Source organism: Rhinatrema bivittatum, chromosome 4 (assembly GCF_901001135.1).
Source record: "Rhinatrema bivittatum chromosome 4, aRhiBiv1.1, whole genome shotgun sequence".
NCBI classification, from domain to species: Eukaryota; Metazoa; Chordata; class Amphibia; order Gymnophiona; family Rhinatrematidae; genus Rhinatrema; species Rhinatrema bivittatum.
Genome location: NC_042618.1, coordinates 178,144,477 through 178,172,324, shown reverse-complemented (window position 1 = coordinate 178,172,324; position 27,848 = coordinate 178,144,477). Strand labels below are relative to the sequence as shown.

Below are 27,848 nucleotides of genomic sequence, written 5' to 3'. Positions count from 1 at the left end.
GCATATGCGTGCGGCCCATGGATTTTCCACCATGCGTGTGCCGGCGCGCACATGTTAGAAAATTGGCTTGTCCATGTGGAAAATCTACCCCATAGGTAGTGAACTAGGTAAACAGAAACTTAGGGCGCGTTACAAAGACAGATACATTAAAGACAGAAACATTAAAGGGTATAGTTCAGGACATAATTTGGTTATCTGACTCATGGTGAGCTAGGGGTTTCTTTCAGAAAATAGGCATTTTTGAATAGCCAAGTTTTCAACTTGTTCTAAAATTTCTTATTGGTTATTATTGTTTGCAGGTCTTCTGGCATGGAGTTCCATAGTTTTGGGCCATGACTGATATCCGTCTCTCGCTTGATTGCATTAGATGAGCTGTGTACAAAACCAATTATTTGTTTGTTCAAGATTTTTATTTTAAATTCTGGTTTCAGTTAAATATTTATTTCAATTTATTTTGTTTGTTGCAAAAAATAAACATAAAATATAAAAAAAATATAAGGAAAAAAAAAAAAGAAAATAACCCCTATTGATTTGATTTCAAATAGGCTTGGATGCTGACATGTCTCGCCAGGTTATACTTATTAGGTGCCATTTCAAATTGATCACATTGGGACACAGGTATTTTTAACACACAAACTTTGCACCATTTGTTCAAAGGAAAAGTGCATAGATATTTTCACTTTGAAGTTTGATGAGGATGCAGATTAAGCCATGGACATTTGCAGCTGCTTTTTCTTTGGAAAATGAAGCTTATTATTTTTCTCTCCCACCTAAACATGTCCCTAGAAACACCTTCTCTAAAGGCGAATGTGGAGCACCATACATACATGGATGTGCGGTTCTAAATGACATTAAAACCACCAAAGATGAGAACAAAATGGTGCCGTGAGAGAACAAAATGGCACCGTGAGGGAAAGATGTGGTGACACGGAGCTCCTGATCATTTTGCATTTTTGTTGCCTCTGGGAAAGAATGCCGCATACAAAAAGAAAAGGGAAGGAAACTCGAGCCCCCTGAAGCCTACCCTGCAGCAAATGAAAATTCAGGAGTTTTATGCTGCAGCGGGGAATGCCCTGGGAGAGACGGCTGCAGCACTTGAGGTGGAGCAGGCTTTGACGTTGCTCAGCGAAACATCTTTGAGCCCTGGGGTGCTGGAAACTCCCTCCCTCCTGCCCATTCCAGCGAGTTCGGATCACCCATAGCCTCTGGACGGAAGCCGTTTGGAGGAGAAATGGCACTCGAGGTTGGTCCGTTCACAAGTCTGATGGGGCAGACTCAGGGCGGAGAAGTTTTAACCACGCTGAGTGAATTAAGCATCGGAGTATTGAGCAGTGTTGGTGGGGAGTCACACCCACCGAGCATACAAGGAGGGACTCAGGCAAATTCTTCTCAGGAATTCAGTGAACAACAACAACAGGAAGGTTCGGTAAATATTACCTTAAAAAAAATTACTTCTTGAACCTTCTGTGGAATGCGGTTTCATCGCTGGAGAATGTGATTATTTCATTAACAGAAGTAATCAAAGACTCACAAACACAGCTTACCACAGTGAACCCTGTTGTCTTAGCGCATTCCAACAAAATTCAGGAAATGGATATACAAATTAATCAGATGTAATCGATGCAAGCAAATTTAATACCAGGGGACTCTAAAATTGAAAAAAGAATGGAAAATCTGGAGAATAGCACTAGATATAACAATTTAAGAGTACTGAATTCCCCCAAATGCAGATTAATCTCTCCTAAAAAACAATTTAGAAAATATCTATTAGACATATTGTCTTGGCCAATTGGAGAGTTGCCAACTATATAAAAAATGTATTACCTACCAATAGAAAATCAGAGAATAGGAAATACGAATGTGAATGATGGAATTGAACTTCAAGCAAGACATACTGAGAGTGTTTCCCCATTATCTGATTTAACTGAATTCCTGGAAACAACACAGGAAGAACAAGTTGAAAGAAGAGGGACGTTAATTGTGAAATTTATGATACCAGCAGAGAGGACGTACTGAGATCTTTTCTTTGGAACCAAAATAAGACTTACTTAGGCAAAAAAATCTGGATTTACCCGTACATAGTTAGATCTACACAAATCCGGCGTAAAAAGTTCTTATCGTTACGTCGCAGAGTGCGTCAAATAGGCGCCCAGATAACAATACGATTTCCAAGTAAATGTACAATGAAAATTAATGATATAAGATATGTCTTTATGGAACCGACTCAATTAGAGTCTTTTTTGAATTCACATGAGGGTACCAGAGAGGAATCAGTTGTGAATGCCAGTGGTTAAATAATACTCGCTAATTTCCCTCCTTCTTAAGTGTAAAGGAATTCTAATTGTTTTTTCTGCTCTTATATTGATTTTGTTCTCTCCCATATATACATGGTATATACAGGTTAAGGTGGGGAAAAAGAATAATTTTTAATTTTTACTTAAACACACTATAAAAAGTATATGTTAAGAGCAGCATATTTGCTGAATTGCTTTTTTAGATTATATTCTTTAGATTTGTTTAATACTTTTTGTTTTGGATTGTTTATATCCTGCCTTCCTGAAATCTCTGGATATGCATTAGCTATCTTGTAATTATGTTAAAAACTCAATAAAGATTAAATAAAAAAAACCCACCAAAGATATTTGTTGTGTTATTTTGTCTATTTCCGATCCAAATCAACAGAAGAAAGCAACAAAATTTTGTTTTGTTTCATTTTAATGCATACTAAAAGATTTCTGTGCATGCTAAAAAGAATTTAGCATTCACTAAAACTATTCAACACATGCTAAAATGCAGAAATGAAACAAAATGAAATAAAAAAAAACCATAATGAAAGCTTGAAATAAAACAAATTTTTTTTTCCTATTCACACCCCTATACTTTGAGGGAGGGTAATTTTTGGAAAGCCAAATTACCTGAGTAAATCACTATTTACCAGCATTGATAGCTTTGAAAAGGTGGGGTTTTTTTGTTTTTTAAAGATTGCACACTAGTTTGATGAACCTGCAAGAGATTTGCAGATATATCAAATTATTTTGAATTTTTCTTTAAAAAAAAAAAGGCCAAGACAAGCTATCTGAAAGTTGCAATGGAGTTTGATCATATTTACCCATTCTAAAGGGTTTGTAGAAAGTTGATTCAGTGTGGATTTCTATGGCTAGGCAAATCCATGGCAAATCTGTATATTTTTCTCCAGACTTGTTGGAAAATATTTTTTTTTATTAATTTCCCCAACAAACCTGGAAAATACTTGAAATTTGGTTGAATTCTAACCAGCCTGAAATTCATCTGTTTCCAATTTGAGCTTCAATTTTCTGCACTTCTCTAATTAGGAGTTGATCTACTAAAAATAAATGCTTTTTTTTCACATTGCTGGTCTTATACACTTGAATGAAGTCTTACTGAATATGAAGCTCTGTGCAGTACCATTTCAATTTTCGTTTTAAAACCTTTCCAGTCTCATTCACTGGCTTCAGCTATACTTGGAGAGACGTACTACTCTCCGGGCCAAACCTTTTTTGGCCCACTGCATCTTTAGCCGTGAGAAACAGAAACCAGTATTTTTTTAGCTGACATATTCTCCTCTTGTGACTTTCTACGTAAAGAAAAATCAGACTGAAGGCCAGATGCCACACCGAGTACAACTTATGATTTAATGCTTTTGGAGAGTAGGGCACTGTCTATGATGTTTCCATTATTTCATACGGAAGCTGAGGGTGCAGAATTCCAGTAATGTCATAGATTCCATGGGAAAATGTATTACATTAGCTACTCGTGAGGTTAGGCTTGGTTTGCATGTTTGTAGGTGAAGTTGTTTCTAATCTGGCTCAATAAACTGAACTTTCAGTTTGCAGAATTTGTAATTGAGGAGTTTGCATTTTCAAGTGGCTTTTTTGTTTGGTAGATTGGCTTGAAAAATTACATTGGCATCAACTGGACTTTTGTTTTCTTTGAAATGTCAAAATCAATGGTATCTATTAACTAGCGGTAGTCTTCTTTCAAGGCAGCTGGCTTTTGTGTATCACAACGTGTGTGTCCATAAGGCTAGATAAGTAGTCTTGGGTAATAGAAAATCCATTTGTTGCCCAGACCGATGTTGTCAAGGGAGTTAGCTTAGCCAAAGGTGCTGAATCAGCAGACGAGAGTCAAAGGGATTATGAGAGCTGGAAAAAAAGCACAGGAAAGAATGGAGATAGTAAATTTAACATACACGAACTTAAGAGATTCATCAAATACCAAACACATATGGGACTTGGCCAGTATTTCAATTGGCCATTGGCCAAAACAAAATATACCATACTATAAAATCTCTGATCTGTGGTTTTATGAAGGAGCTATAAAAATGCTAATCATGAAACTGTTCCTTAAAGTAAGCCAAATGGCCTTTATTTTGATAAAAGATGAGATTAAATTAAAATTAAATGCCAGAGTGAGATAAGAAGTATTTTCCACAGAAGCAGTGATCTGTGTTCTGGGAAAATCTGTACTCCTTATTACTTTCCACCCACTTAGCAAAGTCTTCCCCACAGGGCCGGCGGGAGAGAAATAGGCGAACTAAGTGGCTGCCTAGGGCACCAGAAGAGGGCGAGGCGACATCGACATATGCGAGGGAACCATATTTTAAAACCAGGAAAGAGGTTGGCGACAACCGGGAGGTGGAGGCACAGTGGTTTGGTGCAATTTGAAGGGTTTCTGTGATTCAGAAGAGAGAGAGAGAGAGAGAGAGATTACCGCCTAGGACAGGTGCAGATGCTGACACAGACACTGTTTCAACATCCAACTTTGGCACTGATTTAGTTAGTATGAATTCTCATTCTTTTCAATCTTATTTACTTACAATTGTGACCTAAATAAGCCACATTATACAGGTTTGATGAAGAATATCAAAAGCTTGCAAATAACTTTCAAACCTGGTGGCAAAGAACAGCAGTGATAGGTGCAAAGTCCAGTCATGTTCTTCTTGTGTCCTTCCACCGAAGTCATATTTCTTTCCGCTTGTGAGCTGGTTTCAGCAAGATTCTGCACTATGCAGGGACTGTGCTTAAGCAATTGACAGACCAAAAGTTATTACATTGTCCTCATCATAAATGCAAGTCTCATGTCTGATAGAATATTCCCACATTGGCATGTCAGCTCTTGACTCATTAACTTGGGTGCAGAAGCAATTCAAGTCTTCCTGGTAGTTCATTCCTCCTGTCTCATCAAAGGAAGCTTCTCAGTTGCTCTGCTACCCTCGCTAATCCCTCTAGCAAGATCTCCCAGTTGTGCCTGCCACATCACCTCATGGTCAAACTTAGATGTGGTGTTAATTATTTTAGTTGTTGTGAGAAAGTTCCTGCATGACTACAATGGGTTTTTATTTTTTGCCACGGTGAGACTGCACAGAGGGTATATAGAGAAAGGAAATGAGATTGAAATTGATCCACAAAGTTCAATAAAATAATAATATCGTACCTATGTTTATAAGTGTAACTCATGGGATGATAACTTTCATTGGAGTCCAAGGGTATATCATTCAGTACAGGAATATAAAAGGTCCTCTCAAGCTATCTTCTACAAACTCATTCTGTTCCAGGATTCCCTGTGGGGAGGAAGGGAGAAGAATTACTCTCCAAGGCCTAGGATGTTGTATCAGTTATTTACTGTCAGGCCGATACAGTAAAACCTGTGGGAGAGCTGGCGCTCTGAGGCGAGCGCCCACTCTCCCAACACACGCCCAGGCCACTCTCCTGGGCGCGCAATCAAGTATTTAAATGAGGGCCCGCGGTAAAAAGAGGTGCTAGGGACACTAGTGTGTCCCTAGTGCCTCCTTTTTGACAGGAACAGCGGCTGTCAGCGGGTTTGACAGCCGACGCTCAATTTTTCCGGTGTTAGTTCTCGAGCCCGCTGACCGCCACGGGTTCGGAAAACGGACGCCGGCATTATTGAGCATCCATCTTCCGACCCGCGGGCACATTTAACATCTTTTTTTTTAAATTAAAATTTTTTTTTTAATTTTTGGGGCCTCCGACTTAATATCGCTATGATATTAAGTCGGAGGGTGTACAGGAAAGCAGTTTTTTCTGCTTTTCTGTACATTGTCCCGGTGTTGGCAGAAATTAAAATGTGCGGCTTGGCTGCACATTTTACTTTCTGTATCGCGCGGGAATAACTAATAGGGCCATCAACATGCATTTGCATGTTGCGGGCGCTATTAGTTTCAGGGGGGTTGGCCGCACGTTTTCGACGCGCTATTACCCCTTACTGTATAAGGGGTAAAAATAGCGCGTCAAAAACACACGGCAAAACATAGGCTAACGGTGCGCTCCACAAAATTGACCCCCACCCCCTTGCGCACGCCGCCGCAGATTTTATAACATGCGCGCACTGGCATGTGCATGTTATAAAATCATATATCCATGTGCACACGCCGGGTAGTGCACGCACATGGACCCATGCGTGCATCTTTTTAAAATCTACCCCAAAGTGAACATCAAGTGCAATTGGCAAACAGCTCTTTGTATCACATAAAGGGCCGGATTTTAAAAGGGTTACGCACAAAAGGTACGCGCGTAACCCTTTTAAAACGCCCCTGCACGCGCCGAGCCTATATTGCATAGGCTTCCGGCGCACGCAAAGCCCCAGGACGAGCGTAAGTCCCGGGGCTTTCTTGGGGTGGGCGTGTCGGGGGCGTTACGCGGTTGGCGCGTCATCCGGGGCAGTGCCGCGGGCGTGGTTTCGGCCCGGGGTTGTTCCAGGGGCGTGGCCGTGGCCTCAGGACCAGCCCCCGGACTGGAACATGGCACACGGCAGCCGGCCCGGCGCGCGCAAAGTTAAGACTGTTTCCAGCAGGAGTAACTTTGCCGACAAAGGTAGGGGGGTTTTTAGATAGGGCCGGGGGGGTGGGCTAGGTAGGGGAAGGGAAGGGAAGGTGCGGGATGGTGGAGGGAACGGAGGCAGGCTGTGTGGCTCAGCGCGCGCAGGCTGCCGATTTTGGGCAGCCTTGCGCGCGCCGACCCCGGATTTTAATGGATACACGTGGCTACGCGCGTATCTATTGAAATCCCGCGTAGTCTTGTTCGCGCCTGGTGCGCGAACAAAAGTAGGCGTGTGCGCAGATTTATAAAATCTGCCCCCTGGTGCGCAAACAAAAGTACGCGTGTGCGCAGATTTATAAAATCTGCGCCCTGGTGCGCAAACAAAAGTAGGCACGCGTGCTCTCTTTTAAAATGTACCCCAGTGGTTTTCGGTACAGATCTGTGATGATGTGATTCTTATTAAGCAGTTTCCAATCCAGATCCTTTTCCAATCATAAAGGGATAGTTTGTCAGCTTCCCTCTATCCTTAGGGTAGTCTGTTTGAGTTACTAGTTATCCCAATGTTTTCATGCCTTTTTTTTAATGTCTTGAATAGCTGTCTGAATCCTCTACACAGACATCAACACTTTTGGCACCTGAATGAAACCATGCAATTCTTCTCCATACCTTTGGTTCCTGGATGGCATCTTGCACCTCTTCTTCCAAAATATCAAAAACAATATATTAAATTAATTAACCCTGGATGGGATCCACTCTGCTTCTTCTTTACCTTTTTTCTCCTTCCACAGGAACATTGAGTGGACGTTTCAGGATCCTCGAGAGTTCTGTGCTTGCGGGCCTGAATTCTTCATCTGCAGCAATTCAGGTGGATAAAAAAAAATAGGGCCAGTACTGGACACCCCTAAAATGGAGGAAGGATGGATATAAATCCTCCCCAACAGATATCCAAAAATAGAAATAAATCTCTTCTCCAAAACGAAAGAACACTCTTAAAGCTCTTAACTCTGAATCCCAAAAGGTAGGATTTAAGAGTCCTTAGTTTCAAAAATAAAAGGAAAAGGAGGAAGAAACATGAATTTAAAAAAAAAACAAAAAAACAACCATCTTGCCTCCTCCAAAATGAAACTAAAAGTCCACACTGACAACAGTAGGCTCTGCTATTTATAGCAGAGAGCCGTTACCATGGCAGCAGTCCGTAATTGGGCCGATACAATATCATGCCCGCAAAAAAAGTGCATCCAACCTGGATGCAAGTTTTTTGAACATGCGCACAGCCCCTCTCTTGGGCGCTCGATCTAGTATTCTAATGAGCTGGCACGCTAAAAGGGACGAGTAATAGATAATTTGCGTGTCCCTAGCACATCCATGGAGAAGTGGTTGTGCGCAGGTAAGGAAAACGGACATTCAGTTTTCTGAGCGCCCGTTTTCCTAACCCGTGCACAGCCAAGGATTAGGAAAACTGGCCGCTCGTAAATTGAGCTTCCCTTTTCCTAACCTGATCGCTGTCAAGTTTTGTTTTTTTTTGTTATTTTTTTTTTTTTTTGTTGCAGCTTTCTGTGGTTCCTCCTGCTTAGTATTGCAACAATATTAAGTAGGAGGAACCACAAATAACTGTATGTTTTGCTCTTCTGAGCATGGCTTGGGGGTGCCTCAAAACTTAATGCCAGCTCTGGGCTGGCGTTAATTTTTGAGCATTAAAATGTGCGAATCGGCCGCACTTCTTTTTTTAGATCACAGGCACTAACTAGTAGCCTCATCAACATGGCATTTGCATGTGCTGAAATAGCTATGCGCCGGTATGAATGCGCGTTTTGGATGGGCTAATACCGATATTGCATTGGGCGTATGTCTAGCGCGACCAAAATGCGTGTCCAACTGCGCATTTAGCATTGTGCTGAGCTTAGCGCCCAATATTGCACCAGCCCCAAGGGGAGCTGACTACCAGGTAGCATGCTCCCTACACTAGTATATTGCTTACATGAATTTTAGATTTAGTAGGGACCTTGCCAGGCTCTACACCAGGGTTTTTGTTCCCTGAAGCCATCAGTGTTCTGAAAAGAGATGGACAGTACAAAAAGCATCCTCTAACAATCCTCTAAAAACTGTTCATTACCCTTTTTATTTAGGTTTAGGTTTTCTGTGAAATTTAGATCATCTTAATCCTTGCAGCTTTTTCTACAACGTTAACATTTTTTGTGGTGCCATCTCCACATTTTTTTCTTCGTTTTTTCAGAGAAAGGCTGGTGGATGCCAAGAACATATGAACACAACATAGGAAGTGCCAAGGCCCCTCGAGCCCAGCATCCTGTCTATGACAGGGTCCAGTCCAGATTCCATGTATCCAGCAGATTCCAACAAGCAGATCAATTTCTTGTTATTCACTCCCAGGAATAGCAATGGCTTTCTTTAGTCTCCCTGGCTAAAAATGATTTATGAACTTTTCCTTCACGATTTTGTCCAAACCTTTTTTTTTAATCTCCATTAGGCTTGACCACATTGGGTGGTAACAAATTCCACAGCTTGATTGTGTGCTGAACGAAAAAATACTGTTTACTGTTTGTTTGTTTCAAATCGTTTGGTTGCAAATTTTATAGAGTGCCCCCTTATTTTAATATTATTTGAAAGTATAAATGAAAGGCCTTTATTTCCCAGTTCCATCACACTTTCAATTATTTATTTATTTATTTATTTAGAATTTTTATATACCGACATTCTCAATACAAATATCAAATCAGGTCGGTTATATAAATCTCTATCATGTGCCCTCTCAGCAGTCTCTTTTGCAAACTGAAAAGCCTTAATCGCTGTAGCCTCTCATCATAGGGGAGCTGTTCCATCCCTTTTATCATTTTTGTCACCCTCCTCTGCATCTTTTTTTTATGTGCAGGCACACCATGGAGCGATACAGAGGAAATGTGATATTTTCTGTTTTATTCTACTGCTACTACTTAACATTTCTATAGCGCAATTTGATGTATGCAGTGCTGTATAAAAAATAGGCAAGTGACAGTCCCTTCTCTATAGAGTTTACAATCCAATCAAAGCAACATACAAGTCAAGAGACTTAGGCTTGGAAGAATGATGAATCCAAACCTAAGTCTGCGAAAGAATGGCGAATCCTGCAAAAACCCACAGCCTTCACACCACTGCAGTATGCCGGCTTTCGCACCAAATAGCGACACCATAAAAGGTGTAGTTATTCGGCGCACAACTGCCAACGATAATGTTAGTAACATTATCGCCGGCAGCGAAAACACCGCATACTCTGCCCCTCCCTGCCCCGTCTCCTCCCCTCCCTGCCCCGACTCCTCCCCTCCCCCTAATTTGCATCGTATCGCATGCGAAAAGGCCCTTTTCGCATGCAATATGGCCTTATCGCGTGCGTAAGGGCCCTAACGCACGTGATAAGGGTTTAGAAAATAACCCCCTTAGGAAGTTACAGATAGTAAGACAATGGCTAAAATTAGTTAAAGAGGGTGAAGGTGGATCATTAGGCTTACGATTTAAAAGCAGCCTCAAAAAGGTGGATTTTTAGATGGGATTTAAACAAGGCAAGGGAGGGAGCATGACACACCAGTTCTGGAAGTCTATTTCAAGCACCCCGCGCAGCCAGATGCAAAGCACGGAGTTGGGAATAAGTGGTAGAGGAGAAGGGCATAGACAGGAGTGACTTGTCTGATGAGTGGAGGAGTGCACAAGGAGGGTTGGAGAGAGAGTTAAGAGAGGAGAGATATTTAGGAGCTGCAGAGGGAAGGCACTTGTAGGTAAGAGGAGCTTGAACTGTATATGGGAACAGATAGGGAGCCAATGCAATGATTTCAGAAGAGGGGTTATATGGGTGTTGCAACTTTGACGAAATATAAGTCGCATAGCTGAATTTAGGATAGATTAGATTGTAGTAGAGAGAGATGGCTCGAATGAGGTCCTGTGAGGAGCAGGTTGCAATAGTCTAAACGGAAAGAGCTGAGTTTTATTCACCATTCTTTTTCAGATCATTCCTAACATTCTGGTTTTTTTTTTTTGGGGGGGGGGGGGGGGGGTTTAACCACACTGAGCTGTGGGTTTCAATGTATTGTCCACAGGGACTCCACTCCCTTTACAGAACTCAGCATTGTGTACCTGAAGTTGGGATTATTTTTCCTATGTGCTTCACTTTGCACTTTTCCACATTAAATTTTATCTGCTACTCAGATACCCAGTTTCCTAATCTCACAGGTCCTTCTGCAATTCCTCACAATCTGCTGCTGTTTAAACAACTTTGAATAATGTTATCTAGGGATGTGAATCGTGTGCCATATCGTCTTAACGATTGAAATCGTGTGGCAGGAGAAGAAAATCGTGTTTGGCACGATTATTTCGTTGAAAAATCGTTAAAAATCGTTTTTTCCGATTAGTGTGCACTAACGGGAGTTAGTGCGCACTAACTGCCACTGACAGTATATGGGGGATGGGAAATGGAAACAGTTGGTAGCTTGACAAAAAAAGTAATGTGATCAGTCAATGTGACTAGAACTTGTGCCCTAACCCTGATACCAGGGGTGTTGTGATCTTCCTGCATGCAGTGCCCTATCCCGCCTGCATTACTAGTGAGAGGCTGGCTTCACAGACAGGGGGGAGCTGCCTGACTGTAGTAGATTGAATAAAGATCTGATGTTTCTGCTCTCCTCACACCAAACAAAAGCAACACACAAGCAGAGAAGCCCTTCTTATAAAGTTGAGCTAGTGAGTTAAGTAGGAGGAAAAGTAAACATACTGGTGGCCAGTGTGGCTACTTAAAAAATACAATTACCAACAATCAATTACCACATATATTTGAACTGTGTATAATAGTTCCAGCCAGGACCACCTTTCTAAAATGCAAAGTGATTGGCAAATTCAACATGCACTAGCATTTCACATGCCTGCTAACAAAAATAATAAACAAACAAGTTCTAGTCACATGAGTGATGATCATCACATTACTTTTTTTGTCAAGCTTCCAACTGTTTCCATTTCACATCCCCCCAACCATTACCTCAGTGGGAACTTTGGTAACATCAATAGATAAGAGCACAGCCAGCCAATAGGAATACATATTCATTCCTAAGTGACCCTTTACTGACCTGGGAAGTGTCAATACTTTGTTTCATTTTCTGTTGGTGTTCGTGAGTTTCCAGTTCCATTTCCCATCCCCCCAACCATCACCTCAGTGGAAACCTTGGTAACATCAATAGATAAGAGGGCAGCCAGCCAATAGGAACACATATTCATTCCTAACTGACCTTTACTGACCTGGAAAGTGTCAATTTGTATCATTTTCTGTTAGTGCGCACTAACTGGGAGTTAGTGCGCACTAACACGATTTAACAATTTTTAATGATAAATCGTTAGAATTTCTATTGTATTGTGTTCTATAACGATTTAAGACGATATTAAAATTATCGGACGATAATTTTAATCGTTGAAAAACGATTCACATCCCTAATGTTATCTGCAAACTTGATCACCTCACTCATTCTGTTTTTCAGATCATTTGGGACTACCTTAAACAGCACAGATCCAGTACTAATCCCTTGTGGTACTCCACTAATCACTTTCCTCCATTTGGAAAACTGATTATTTAGTCCTGTCCTCTCTTTCTGTGCTTTAATCAGTTACCAAGCCACAATAGAACACTGCCTTACCCCCAAGCTTTTTAATTTTCTGAGGAACCTCTAATGGGGTATTTTGTCAAATGTTTTCTGAAAAATCCAAATACACTATATCAACCAGCTCACCCTTATCTATATGTTTATTTATACCTTCAATAAAATCTAAAAGATTGGTAAGGCAACAGTTCTGTTTGCTGAAACCATATTGACTTTTCCTGCATTAAGCCATGTCTATATGGCTAGTGATTTTGTTTTTAAGACTAGCTTACATTGTAGCATAGTAACATAGTAAATGACAGCAGATAAAGATCACACAGTCCATCCAGTTTGCTCAGCAAGTTGCTTTTGGTAGTAACTGCCGCTTCACACAGCTTACCCCCATGCCTACTGTTAAGGGCAGTAGCTACCGCTCCATGCAGGTTACCCCCATGCCTTCTGTTAAAGGTGGTAGTAGTGCAGCTCCATGAGGAAATGTTACACCTAAAGTTAACATAGGTTATCCCATTCTTTCATTTGTATACTTCCTGGCCTGAAGGGATCTGCAGGGTTTATCCCATGCCCTTTTGAATGCCAACACCACTCTCATCACCACCCAGGAGGTTTAGGTTATTTCATGCATCCACCATCCTCTCTGGTAGAAATATTTCCTGATGTTGGTTCTGAGTTGTTCCCCTGGGAATTTCATATCTGACCTCTAGTTCTGCAGTTTCCTTTCCAGAGAAAAAGGCTTGATGTTTGTGCATCATTAGTTGTTAAAGATCCGACGTTTTAAATACATTCCTAAGAAAAGAAATTTCTTCACAGGAGCTGTCAATTAGTTATAGTTTTATTCAGCATCCATGGAGAAACGAGTACATTTCAAAGTAATAGTGGGTGGAAACTCAGTCCCCTATATGGGCCATATTTTGCCAAGGCTGCATCAGGAGGGACAGGTAAACAATGATTTAAAGTCATTTCCACAGAAGACTTACAGATTTAGCATTTAAAGAATATTCTTTCCCTACTCTCTCTTCCCCTCCTCACTCTCCCCATTCCCATCTTACTTCATCCATACAGTAGACTGAGTCCAAATGGGGCAGGAACAATCCCCAACTGCTCCTGCCTTGCAGGGTTCTGTTGTCAAAATGGTGCTGGCCCTACAACAATAGGATCCGGCAGGACAGAAGTGACTGTAAAATGCTCCTGCCCCATTTCAACTTATCAAGCCCATGGATGCGGTAAGTAGGAATGGAGAGAGTGAGAGGATGAGGATGGCCCAGGATGAAAATAAGAGCATAAGAACATGATAACAAAAGACTTGCCATACTGGGTCAGACAAAAGGTCCATTAAGCCCAGTATCCTGTTTCCAACAGTGGCTAATCCAGGTCACAAGTACCTGGCAGGATCCCAAGGGGTAGATAGATTCCAAGCTGCTTATCCCAGGGATAGGGAGTGAATTTCTGCAACTTCACCTTACTAATGGTTAATGGACTTTTCCTCCAGGACCTTGTCCAAACCGTTTTTAAATGCAACTACACTGATAGCTTTCACCACATCCTCTGGCAATGAATTCTAGAGCTTAGTTACGGGTTGAGTAAAAAACAAAATGTATCTTATCCGTTTTAAGTGAATCACCTAGTAACTTCATGGTGTGTCCCCTGGTCTTTGAAAGAGAAAACAACCAATTAACGTTTACTCCTTCCATATCCCCCCTCAGCCGTCTCTTCTCCAAGCTGAAGAATCCTAACCTCTTTAGCCTTTCCTCATAGGGGCTTTGTTCCAGTCCCTTTATTACTTTAGTTGCCCTTCTCTGTACATGAGGTAATTTTTTTTATTGAAGTAGTACGGGGAGGGGAGTTGTGGCAGGGGGAAGGGGGAAGGGAAAACCAGTGCCTTTGGATTCTTTTTTCTTTCATTTGTTCTTTTTTAGGTATTAATTTTGCTTCAACTTAATGAAAAGAAATGACATGAATATCATATAAAATGAAACAAAAGAAAAAAAACCCTAAATTTTAAATGTGTTCCCACACATATCCCTACTGTTCAAAAGATCCCTCTGCTTTAAGCTGTATCCAAGATATTCCCATTGTTTTGCATTGACTTAGCAGATTCATTTTTTCCCATAGACACACAATGGGAGAACAGACTTAGGCCTGGATTCTCTAAGGTCGCAGACCTTAGAGAATCCGGCGGTAAAGGGGGGCGGGGGGGCAAAGCGGGGGAGGCCGGTCCTGCGATTGCTGGCAGCGATCGCACCTCCGCGGTGCGATCGTTGTCGACTTTCACACCAAATAACTACACCATAAAAGGTGTAGTTATTCTGCGCGAAACTGGCGGCGATAAGGAATCTTACCTTTCGCCGCCAGCGATGTGTCCACAGCGTCGGCTCCCGGTGCCGCCCCGGTCCCTTTTCACGTGCGATAGCGTTAGAGAATGACCCCCTTAGTGAATCAGGCCCAAAGAGTTGAATATGCACACACTAGAATCCAGTTCAATCATCCTCAAGGTTACCAGTTTGTTTGTGTGACGTGCAGCCAGCAGGAGGGGTAGAAAACGGGGACTTCTAGTGTTTGCTACTTACTAAATCAACTTGGAAATTAAAAATCTATTTTGGGGAAAATCAAGTCAACAAATGCTTCTGTGCACTATAACATTCCCATTATTTTTGGCTTGAGATATTTAAGTGGATTACCTATAGTCAAAAAACATTATTGCTAAAATGCTTATTTAGTTTGGTCTCTGTAGTTAAGTAATTTAGATCTACCCTATGTATCTTTTAATTAGGATTCTATATTTTTCTAAAGTCAAATATAAATAGGAATTGGCATGTAATAAGTATTTAAACAAACCTAACATTATGTGCAATGCTATATTTTCCTTTCCTTACAAGAAAGCAGGAAGTACGTCCATAGTTCTTTACAAGGGAGATAACCATCTAGAGAAGCCTGAGAACCAGTAATGTGCTGCCAACTTCTTACCAAGGGGCTCTAGCACTCTGTTCGACTCAGGGAGATGCTCACGGTTTTCATAAAACTTTTAATATAGGGCTCCCAAGAGCCTTCCAGGAGCCCCATCCCGCACATCACTGAACTCTCTGCTTGTAGTATCATCCGATTCCTAATTCTGGAGTCTAATGCTTATTCTCTGGAATACTTTCAAGGATGAAAATCTTGGGCATGGCTGCCTGCAGGGTGAGAGTGGATAAAGGGGAGGGGGGAGAGAGTGTCATTCTACTGTCCCCTCCCCTCCCCTCACATGATTTTAACGACTAATTGTATTTGAAACTGTTTCTGTGATTGATAATTCTTCTTTCAGCTGTCACCCTGGCTAGCTTGCTCACCAGTCTTCTATGGAGAACAGTGTAAAAGGCTTTAAACAAAATACAGATAGGTTACTTCTGCTGCACCTCTCTGACTTATTACTGTCGTCAGTGAACTCTTGTCAAGAGTATTTGGAAAGATCTTACCCTTGTGAAACCTTGCTGCCTATGATCTGTAACCTAAACCCACTGGCATCAAGGTTCTGCACTATTCTGTTCTAGGGATGTTTTCTGTTTACATGACCAACACTGAGGTTAATATAAGTGGGCTGTGGTTTTCTGTTCCCCCCTTGTTCCTACCCTTGTGGAATGGTAATACAAATGATGATGTAATATATTCTTTATCTCAATTCTCAAATAATGTCTCAGTGAAATGTATTCCATTTAAATTAGACATAGCGAGGGTAATTTTAAAAGCCATTTCAGTGGGCAAAACAGTGCTCTTTATCCGTGAAAAAGGCCTTTATGAAAATCTGCTTCCCATACAGGTGGATTTTAAAAGTGTTGCTCGTGCAAAAACAGCCCCCTACATGCGTATGTGGGCCGAGGACAACCAATGCAAATTTTAAGAAGCTGGGAAGTATGAGTGCCAAGAATAAGGAGGCAGGGCGAAGATGGATGTGTATAACCCCTGAATTTTGCAAGGCTGACCATGGCAATGTGTGCCAAGTTACTTAAGTACTGGTCCTGATGAGGTGCAAGTCAGGAAAGGGAGAAAGAGAGAGAGAAAGAAAGAAAGAAACAGAGACTCTTTTAAAGGGCCAATCTGACACTCTATATATCTCCCACTGTAAGGGGGCACTTTCAACTCAGGATGGGTTTTAGGGTGGGTGGTGTTACATTGGTCTACCTAGGGAGCAAGGGTCTGTAACACTACCCCCCACCAAAAAAAAACAAAACCCAACCCTGAATTGAAAGTGCCCCCTTACAGAGGGAGATATATAGTGTGTCAGATTGGTCCTTTAAAAGTCAGTCTCTCTCTCTCTCTCTCTCATATATGTGGGGACAATTTTGAATATCCTATGTTATTTACTTTTAGTCCACATGCAATGCAGTCGGTTTCCAAAGGTGAACAACACGTGTCGCTTCCCTTTGTAAATCAGCAAAATAGGAGTGGAGGAGTAGCCTAGTAGTTAGAGCAGCATGCTACAAGCCAGGGTTCAAATCCTACTGCCACTCCTTGTGACCTGAGGCAAGACAGTTTACACTCCACTGCCTCAGATACTAGGGATGTGAATCGTTTTTCAACGATTAAAATTATCGTCCGATAATGTTTATATCGTCTTAAATCGTTATAGAACACGATACAATAGAAATTCTAACGATTTATCGTTAAAAATCGTTAAATCGTGTTAGTGCGCACTAAATCGAGTTAGTGCGCACTAACTCCCCGTTAGTGCGCACTAACTGAAAATGATACAAATAAACACTTTCCAGGTCACTGAAGGTCAGTTAGGAATGAATATGTGTTCCTATTGGCTGGCTGCCCTCTTATCTATTGATGTTACCAAGGTTACCACTGAGGTGATGGTTGGGGGGATGGGAAATGGAACTGGAAACTAACGAACACCAACAGAAAATGAAACAAAGTGTTCACACTTCCCAGGTCAGTAAAGGTCACTTAGGAATGAATATGTATGTATGTATTCCTATTGGCTGGCTGTGCTCTTATCTATTGATGTTACCAATATGGTTGGGGGGATGTGAAATGGAAACAGTTGGAAGCTTGACAAAAAAAGTAATGTAATGATCAGCACTCACGTGACTAGAACTTGTTTGTTTATTATTTTTGTTAGCAGGCACCTGAAATGCTAGTGCATGTTGAATTTGCCAATCACTGTGCATTTTAGAAAGGTGGTCCTGGCTGGAACTGTACACAGTTCAAATATATGTAATTGATTGTTTGTAAGTGTATTTTTTAAGTAGCCACACTGGCACCAGTATGTTTACTTTTCCTCCTACTTAACTCACTAGCTCAGCTTTGTAAGAAGGGCTTCTCTGCTTGTGTGTTGTTTTTGTTTGGTGTGAGGAGAGCAGAAACATCAGATCTTTATTCAATCTACTACAGTCATCTCTTACAGTGCCCTATCCCTATTAATACCAGGAGTGTTGTGATCTTCCTGCACACAGTGCCCTAACCCTGATACCAGTCTGAGACAGCTCCCTCCCTGCATTACTAGTGAGAGGCTGGCTTCACAGACAGGGGGGAGCTGCCTGACCCTCACTCCTGACTTCCCCCATGTCCCAGCTAGTGAATGGTGTGTGGGTGAGGGGGGGGGGGGGGAGGATGGTGAAGTCTGAGACAGCTCCCTCCCTGCATTACTAGTGAGAGGCTGGCTTCACAGACAGGGGGGAGCTGCCTGACCCTCACTCCTGACTTCCCCCATGTCCCAGCTAGTGAATGGTGTGTGGGTGAGGGGGGGGGGGGGAGGATGGTGAAGTCTGAGACAGCTCCCTCCCTGCATTACTAGTGAGAGGCTGGCTTCACAGACAGGGGGGAGCTGCCTGACCCTCACTCCTGACTTCCCCCATGTCCCAGCTAGTGAATGGTGTGTGGGTGAGGGGGGGGGGGAGGATGGTGAAGTCTGAGACAGCTCCCTCCCTGCATTACTAGTGAGAGGCTGGCTTCACAGACAGGGGGGAGCTGCCTGACCCTCACTCCTGACTTCCCCCATGTCCCAGCTAGTGAATGGTGTGTGGGTGAGGGGGGGGGGGTGGATGGTGAAGTCTGAGACAGCGCCCTCCCTGCATTACTAGTGAGAGGCTGGCTTCACAGACAGGGGGGAGCTGCCTGACCCTCACTCCTGACTTCCCCCATGTCCCAGCTAGTGAATGGTGTGTGGGTGAGGGGGGGGGGAGGATGGTGAAGTCTGAGACAGCTCCCTCCCTGCATTACTAGTGAGAGGCTGGCTTCACAGACAGGGGGGAGCTGCCTGACCCTCACTCCTGACTTCCCCCATGTCCCAGCTAGTGAATGGTGTGTGGGTGAGGGGGGGGGGGAGGATGGTGAAGTCTGAGACAGCTCCCTCCCTGCATTACTAGTGAGAGGCTGGCTTCACAGACAGGGGGGAGCTGCCTGTCCCTCACTCCTGACTTCCCCCATGTCCCAGCTAGTGAATGGTGTGTGGGTGAGGGGGGGGGGGTGGATGGTGAAGTCTGAGACAGCTCCCTCCCTGCATTACTAGTGAGAGGCTGGCTTCACAGACAGGGGGGAGCTGCCTGACCCTCACTCCTGACTTCCCCCATGTCCCAGCTAGTGAATGGTGTGTGGGTAAGGGGGGGGGGGGGGGGAGGATGGTGAAGTCTGAGACAGCTCCCTCCCTGCATTACTAGTGAGAGGCTGGCTTCACAGACAGGGGGGAGCTGCCTAACCCTCACTCCTCTGGGGTATTGTGATCTTCCTGCACACAGTGCCCTATCCCTGATACCAGGGGTGTTGTGATCTTCCTGCATGCAGTGCCCTATCCCTATTAATACCAGGAGTGTTGTGATCTTCCTGCATGCAGTGCCCTATCCCTGATATCGGGATGTGTGCAAGAAGATCACAACACCCCCGGTATCAGGAATAGGGCACTGTGTGCAGGAAGATCACAACACCCCCAGTATCAGGAATAGGGCACTGTGTGCAGGAAGATCACAACACCCCTGGTATTAGGGATAGGGCACTGTGTGCAGGAAGATCACAACACTCCTGGTATTAATAGGGATAGTGCGCACTAACTCGAGTTAGTGCGCACTAATCGGAAAAAACGATTTTTAACGATTTTTTAACTAAAAAATCGTGCCTAAGACGATTTTCTTGCCCTGCCACACGATTTCTATCGTTAAGACGATATGGAAAACGATTCACATCCCTATCAGATACAAACTTAAAGCCAGCATGTGCACTAATTAGGGGATGCACATTTCAAAAGGCAGGCTAGGGCATGGGCATGTCAGAGCCTGGTCAAGAGATGGGCATATAAATACTTACATACCCTGGCCCACACCAAGGTCCCTTGTCACATAATTTTACTTCTGCTATGGAAGAGGTGTAAGTTATAAAAGAAAAAAAAATAGGCAGATCTGTGGGGTTTTAAGGGTTGGGACTAACTGGTGGGGGGGGGGGGGGGGGGTGAAGGCTATTTAACTAGGTGGGTTTGGAGGACCTACCCCTTAATTGGGTGAACTGGGGACAAACTGGTTTAACTGGCAATGACGTCAGCATGCACCACTTTTAAACTCCAACTTACACGTAAAAGCGGGATTTGCGCACACATGCACCCACCCATTTAAAATTTGGTGCACGTGTGTATGTGGCCAGACCATTTTATAACATACACAGGTATGCACATGCATGTTATGAAACGGCCACGACCCTGGGTGCGGGCTGATGCATTCGCCGGTTTGAAAGTTATCGTCCCTGATTTTAAGCTCTTTGGGGATAGGGAAATACTTGCAGTGCTTGAATGTAATCTGCTTTGAAATGCCAAAAGAAAAATAAATTTAAAAAAACAAAAAACAAGTGCCAGCATGTGTGCTAAAAGTGACCACAAACTTTGTGTCTGCTATTTATGTAGGAAGCCAATGGAGGAAAAAAACAGCTTAGGCAAACAGATCCAAAAGAACACTTCCTTTTAAACTGAGCTAAAAAGCTATGGGGCCGATCTTCAAAACCTGGCGCGCACAAATGGTGACATATATGCATGTGGCTGGGCCTTGCATCCGCCGAGCGCATTTTCATAGCGGCTTAGCCACACGTGTATCTGCCGGTATGCGCAGATGTGCCGGGTTGTTTAAAAGGGGCGGGCCGGGGGCAGGGTCTGGGCGGGGGCCAGCTGGGACAGCGCCAGTTTGCGCTGTTCTGGTGAAGTGTGCGCCGGCAACCGGCTGGCACGCAGAACTTACTCCTGCTCCATCGAGTGGGTAAGTTCAAAAACAAAAACAAAAAAAAATAGGATAGAGTGGGTTTAGGGGGTCAGGGTGAAGAGGGGAAAAGGGAGGAAGGTGAGTTAGGGGGATAGGGAAGTTCCCTCCCAGTCCGCTCTTTAATTGGAGCAAACTGGGAGGGAACTGGGCAAAGGCCCATTCATGTTGCCGCGCATGTGTTAAAAGATTTCCTCCCCTGCACGCGTAGGTAGGCACCCGCATGCACATGCGAGTGCCTATACAAACTCGGATGCGCATGTGCACGCGGGTATTGGATTTTATAACATTTGCATGCCATGGAGACTCAGTATGTTAGGATTCGTGAGTTAGTGGGCCCTTGGCCAAAGGTGAGAGGTGGTACCGCCCATGGGGAGGAGCCCCACTGGGCCTCACCGACGGGAGGCAAGGTCTGTAGCAGCAGGTGACACAGCCCAGGGAGAACAGAGAAAGCAGGAGACTGGGGTGTGGATACGAATCAAAGAAAATCAGGGATTTAGCTAGTATAATGCAATCACAACCAAAAATCAACTAGCTAATATTATTGAGGCACCTGGGTAAATCATGTGATTTCGAAGTTGTTATCTTAATTTGGTTAAAATTCTGATTTTTATTCAAAATTTTTTGTTAAAAATTTGTTTTTATTTAATGTTTTAGATAATTTTTAATATATTTATATAAGGAGAAGGTTAGACCTCAGCACCGGCAAAATAATTCTGTCAAAAAGCAGAAAATTCTTTTGGAGCCGTGTTGGTACAATCATTGGTCTAAAGTCTACTCCTATTGTTTTCTGTTTTCTATAAAATAAGTGTCATATAGACTACAGTATCCTTGTAATTGGAAAGATTTTTTTATATATATGAATATCAATTGCAGCACCGGTCAGAATCTTTCTTTAGAACTACTGACCACAATTTTTATGATATCTGTAGCCTGAAGTTCTTACGGCTAAACAAGACAACTTCAGTTTTATTACTGAAGCCGCCAAAACCGCTGCAATTTTCTTGGCGTGAACCGCCTACTGTTGGTAAAGATGAGATTACTTGAAATGCAGTCTTCATTACAACTTCTCAATAACACTGACTTTAACTCAGAACAAAACAGTTTCCGGTAATAGTTGATGCCGCCCGACAATTAGAACAGATAAAGGGGCGGATTTTCAGAGCCCTGCTCGCGTAAATCCGCCCAAAACCGGGCGGATTTACGCGAGCAGGGCCCTGCGCGCCGGGAAGCCTATTTTACATAGGCCTCCCGGCGCGCGCAGAGCCCCGGGACTCGCGTAAGTCCCGGGGTTCTCGGAGGGGGGCGTGTCGGGGGCGTGTCGGGGGGCGGGCCCGGTCGTCGCAGCGTTCCGGGGGCGTGTCGGCAGCGTTTTGGGGGCGGGTACGGGGCGTGGCTACGGCCCGGGGGCGTGGCCGCGCCCTCCGTACCCGCCCCCAGGTCGCGGCCCGGCGCGCAGCAGGCCCGCTGGCGCGCGGGGATTTACGTCTCCCTCCGGGAGGCGTAAATCCCCCGACAAAGGTAACGGGGGGGTGTAGACAGGGCCGGGCGGGTGGGTTAGGTAGGGGAAGGGAGGGGAAGGTGAGGGGAGGGCAAAGGAAAGTTCCCTCCAAGGCCGCTCCGATTTCGGAGCGGCCTTGGAGGGAACGGGGGGAGGTAGCGCGGCTCGGCGCGCGCAGGCTATACAAAATCGATAGCCTTGCGCGCGCCGATCCAGGATTTTAGTGGATACGCGCGGCTCCGCGCGTATCTACTAAAATCCAGCGTACTTTTGTTTGCGCCTGGAGCGCCTGGAGCGCCTGGAGCGCAAACAAAAGTAGACTGTTCGCGCTCGTCTGAAAATCTACCCCAAACTGTTTAAAGTAATGGTGAAACCAATAATGTCCCGACAATAACATCTGAATATTTGTAGCCCAAATTTTTCTTTGGCTAAATAAGACCGCTTTAGTTTTTGCTAAAGCCGCCAAAACCGCTGCAATTTCTCAGCGGAAGCTAGTTGATTTTTGGTTGTGTGGCTACGAATGCCAGAATAGGTCCTCCTAGTGGTGCAGTGCAGAGCAAGCCCCGAGGAGCGGGGAATGCAAGGCAGGGTATGGAGGAGTGCTGAGAGAGCGACCCCAGGGGGCAGAGCTACGGAGTGAGTCAGCACGGGAGGAATGACGTAGACTTACCCGAGGAGCGGGGAAGCCCAGGGGTCTCTGGCAATGCATGTGGACTCTACCACAAGGAGCGGGGGAGTGCGGGTACAGTCTCCGAGGTAAAAGCAGGACGCTACCCCGAGGAGCGGCAGTCACTGAAGTACTCAAGGAGCTACCCTGAGGAGCGGGGAAGTGCGGCACAGTCATTGAGGTACACGAGGCGCTGCCTCGAGGAGCAGGGAGCGCGGCAAAGTCACAGACGTAAGGAAATGGCCCGCAGAGCGGGGTACACCAATGCTGAGTCTCCACGAGTAGAGTAGTTCCAGAAGCAACCCCGAGGAGCAGGGAGGCTGGCAGACAGAGTCCAGGGCGCAGGGCCCTCCAAGGAGCGGGTACCCGAGAGTGTCTCACGCCAGGAAGTGCAGCATACAGGAACCAGTGTTTGAAGAGAGATCAGCAGGATTCAGCAAGGAAGGAACTCGTTGCCAACTTGATTAGAGCCAGGCCCTGATGGTGCTTAAGAATCCAGGGCTAGTGATGTCATCAGGAGGAGACGCCCCTGAGGTTCCTGCCCTGGCGTCCTTAAAGGCAGGCCATGTAGCCATGTAGCGCGCGCACACGCTTAAGAAGGCCAGGAGGAGACATGGCGGTCAGCGGCGTCCTTGCCACCCTGGGGGGTCCTGGAACAGGGCAATGTGCGTTAGGGATGTGAATCATTTTTGAACGATTAAAATTATCGTCAGATAATTTTAAAATCGTCCAAAATCGTTAGAGTGCACGATACAATACAAATGCCCCTGATTTATCGTCAGGGGCATTTGTATTGTATCGTTAAATAGGGCGCGGGAAAACCGGCACACCAAAAAAACCCTAAAACCCACCCCGAACCTTTATACGGTCGCCCGTATGACATAATGAGGGCAAAGGTAGCGCCGGCGCCATTTTGAAGATTGGCAATATGGCCCGCGTGCAGGAGGTCGCTCCCGGACCCCCGCTGGACTTTTGGCAAGTTTTGTGGGGGTCAGGAGGCCCCCCAAGCTGGCCAAAAGTGCCTGGGGGTCCAGCGGGGGTCCGGGGGCGATCTCCTGCACGCGTGACGTCGGGAGCCAGGAACCAAAATGGCGCCGGCGCTACCTTTGCCCTGTCACATGATAAGGGCAAAGGGCCACCGGCATCATTTCTCTTAACGCAGTCGTGGCCAGAGAGAGGGAGATCGCGCCGGGACCCCCCCCCCCCACTGGACCCCAGGTAATTTAAAACATTTTGGGGGGTTCGGGAGGGTGGGGGATTTGTTTTAAAGGTTCGGGGTGGGTTTTAGGGTTTTTTTGGGGTGCCAGTTTTCCCGCCCTCCGCCAATTTACGATTTTTAACGATTAAAAAAAAAACAAACAAAAAAAAAACACGACGATCAGATTTCCCTCCCCCCCAGCCAAAATCGATCGTTAAGACGATCGATCATACGATTCACACCTCTAATGTGCGCCAGAAGCGGCTAGCCACAGCCACGAGTTCCCCCAAGGAAGAGAGGGTGGCAGCACATGGAGTGAGTAAGAGCGGTTGCAGCCATCTGCGACCGATGGTCATAACATAGTATATGCATATTTATCTAATGCATATTTTTGGCAGATATCCTGAATATCCGACTGGCTGTGGGGTCCTCAGGACAGGTTTGGGAAGCTCTGCTTTAGAGGGCTACTTCATCCAACCTTGATATGGTGCATGAGAGAATCCACAAATGACCACAAATGGTAGATGGTCATCTGGCGAGTCAAGATGATTGAGAGCAAAGCAGGAAGGTACTATGGAGAAAGGAAGAGGCCGGGTCATAGCAAGTGGAGAACCAAAATAATAGGGTAAATGCTATTTGTCTCTAATGTCATTTTCTGCATTTGTATGATTTGACTTACTCAACACATCTGTCTCTCCATTTAGACTTATCATTCAGTGTAATTAATGGAATCTAATGTACTATAATTTTGCAGAATGTGCTTCATTGGAGACTAGACTCCAGGGATTTCCAAAACTGAACATTAACCATGTGCATATGTAACCTGTGAGTCTGCCCTTGAGAATTAATTGTAATTATGATTTTCCAGGACAAAGATAAGCAGAGGGCTTGAAATGAACCAGTATTCAGCTTATTAAGAAGTTTGATTCCCAGTGGGGGTAGGAAGGGGGAATTAACCAAGTGGTGACAGAGAGGAACATCATGGCAAAGCTCAAAAGCATATGACCAAGGTTAATAAGATTGTATTATGTAAGTGCAGCTGTTAAGAAAAAGTAAACATCTGGATTAGTCTTCGCATTACCGGCTTGTGCCGAAAAAACAAATATAGGAAACCAGCTAGCAACTAAAACAAAAAACTGACCTCTCACCTCCCTCCCCCACCTATCCCTACACCCAACTTTTGATTTGAGGCAGTTAGCAGCTTGATTTCTTTCATGTTTGACTTAAACAGGATTAAAAAAAAACAAATAATCCACAAATAAGCACCAAAGGGAGAAGACTTTGGAGAGAGGAAAGTAGAAAGTGAAGGCTGGTGTATCATTGCATCTGCTCTGTGACAACGTGGACTACCTTTGATGCTCGTTACATGGCAGGATCTATTCATGGTTCCATTGTGTAAGAAAAAGAATTCCCAGTACAAAGTATTCCAGTGGATACTTTGCTATCCTGAACTTCCTTCCCCGCTTCTCTTAGCTTTTCCAGGTATTCCTCCTTGCCCTCTCCTTTCTGAGATCTTTTTTTATTTTTTGAATGCTAATCTTTTTGCCATAACTTTTTCAGTCACCTCTTTTTAAAACCGTGGCATTTGAGCCTTGCTGGAATTACTGAAAGCTAGGAGCCAGGCTTATGACCAGCAGCTGGGTGATGAATCGAGTAATGTGCCTTAATCTTCCTAGACTTGATGCCCTCGCTGAACGACCTCCTGCAGTCGATCTCCTGCCGGCGCCATTTTCCGTACGAAAACGATTCGCGGCGGGAAATCGCTCCCTGACCCCCGCTGGACCTCCAGGAACTTTTGGCCAGCTTGGGGGGGGCCTCCTGACCCCCACAAGACTTGCCAAAAGTCCAGCGGGGGTCCGGAAGGACCTCCTGCCGTCCAATCGTGTTCGTCTATGGCCGCCGCCATTTTTCGGCGCCATTTTGGAAAATGGCGCCGGCCGAAGACAACAAGATTCAGTAGCAGGAGCCCGTTCCGGACCGCTGCCGTTCCGGACCGCCGCTGGACCCGCAGGTTATTTAAGTCATTTGGGGGGGGGGTTCGGGAGGGTGGGGGATTTAATTTAAAGGGTCGGGGGTGGGTTTTAGGGGGTTTTAGTGTGCTGGCTCACGATTCTAACGATTTATAACGATAAATCGTTAGAATCTCTATTGTATTGTGTTCCATAACGGTTTAAGACGATATTAAAATTATCGGACGATAATTTTAATCGTCCTAAAACGATTCACATCCCTAATAAGCACCATAACACAGGGCGGGATGGAACATTTTTAAAGGGGAGGGATTTCCACAAAAGTCATAACACATGATATTGCACAGTTTTAATACCAAGAATAGCTACACCTTTTTCAATAGTGTTAAGCTGTGTGATGTCATGCCCATAATGCCAATTGTGATTTTTTTTTTTTACAAATTCCATTTTTGGACTTTTAGGCTGGGGAAGGGCCTTTGATGGGGGGGGGGGGGGGGGGAAGAGACAAAGAGAAAGAGAGAGAGAGTTACTAGGTGGGCCTCCTATAGAGTTATAAATAACTAACTACTACAAGGGGCTTGTAGATAGTCTTTTCTTTCCCTCCCTACCTCCCTCCCTCCACAGTAAACTTACCACACAATATAAAGCCGCCCTTTTTCTTAGCATGGGTGTTATTGGATAGCTGGATACAGTACTCACTATGGAGCTATCCAGCTAAATTTGTTAAGCAATTCTTGCCATGCCTCCATTACTGCCACTTTTGTGTCCAGGTAACTTTAAGTATAGCAAAATTGTGTGCATACAAAGTTATGTAGATGGAGGGGAGGAGAGGGGGAGAAAGATTTTTAAAGGGGAAGGCATTGGATAAAAGTAAATTTTACCTGTGTAAGTCACTTAGGCCTGGATTTATCAAAATGCGGTAATTACCGCATGCAATAGCAAAAGGGGTGTGTTTTATGCTAATATAGGATTTATCGCAATTTGGGCAAAGAGCTAAGTTAGTGCAAATTGCAATACCATTTCAGATTCTGTGATAAGTGCCAGACCTGTTGTATTTCCTGCACTCAACCACTGGGGGACCATTTGTAAAGAAAGAGAGAGAGAGAGAGAGAGAGAGAGAGAGAGAGAGAGAGAGACTGGCCATAATATCATGGCCCATAGGCAGGTATTTGTATCCCTAGGGTAGGCCCACCTAGTAACTCGAGGTGGGGATTAGATAAGTGTGTAGGGGGTTAGGGGCCACTTTGACATGCTACGTGACACCATCAAGCTAGGTTGAGAGAACCTTGCCCAAATCTCATCTTGGAGTGAGTTTCCTCACTCCGAAGGCCATCAAATCTTCACAAGAGACCACTGTTCTGTTCGTAGGTGTCACGCAGCATGTCAAAGTGGCCCCTAACCCCCTACACAGTCTCTCTCTCTGTTATGGCTGTGCAATAGCTCTTCGCAGGCAGGCTAACTCCTCCTATTTTTGGAATTTGCATCGCACCATACGATATGGTGCGATCGCATGCGAAAACGGGGCTTTTTTGCATGCGATAAGCCCTCAACGCATGCAAAAACGCCTTACCGCATTTTGATAAATGACCCCCTTAATTTACAACAAACTGCTCTTTATTTAAAACTAGCTATCTAGTTTTAAATAAAGAGCAGTTTGTTGCAAATCAATTTTTTCACCCTCTTTCTTTGAGGACTTTAACATTTGCTTTTGGTTGTGACACCTTCAAATTTAAGTAATTTGCGGTCATGCTGGTTCTATTGTAAGAAGCATAAGATAAGTAATTTTGCTCTAAATGCCTTGTTTACTTTTCAGAATAATATCTGCATTGATGTCTCTGCTCTGTGCACTGGTACAAGGTGAATTGCAAGGAAGCTGTTGAT

General features: G+C 44.4%; 1 long non-coding RNA gene across 8 annotated transcripts in view; it reads right to left on the bottom strand.

Annotated features, from left to right (window-relative positions):
• Window positions 1–2,714: 2,714 nt before the first annotated feature.
• LOC115090336 overlaps window positions 2,715–27,848 on the bottom strand; it is a 74,451-nt gene continuing 49,317 nt past the window's right edge. For 6 of the 8 annotated variants that reach the window (XR_003856377.1, XR_003856379.1, XR_003856381.1 and 3 more), the window contains 3 exons: window positions 5,455–5,581; window positions 4,911–5,035; window positions 2,715–4,163 (listed from right to left, as the gene is read on the bottom strand). This is a non-coding gene — a long non-coding RNA (uncharacterized LOC115090336). Of the gene's footprint in view, window positions 4,164–4,910; window positions 5,041–5,454; window positions 5,582–7,566; window positions 7,874–27,848 lie in introns of those variants that run through there. The other 2 variants (XR_003856378.1, XR_003856382.1) reach the window with 2 other exon arrangements.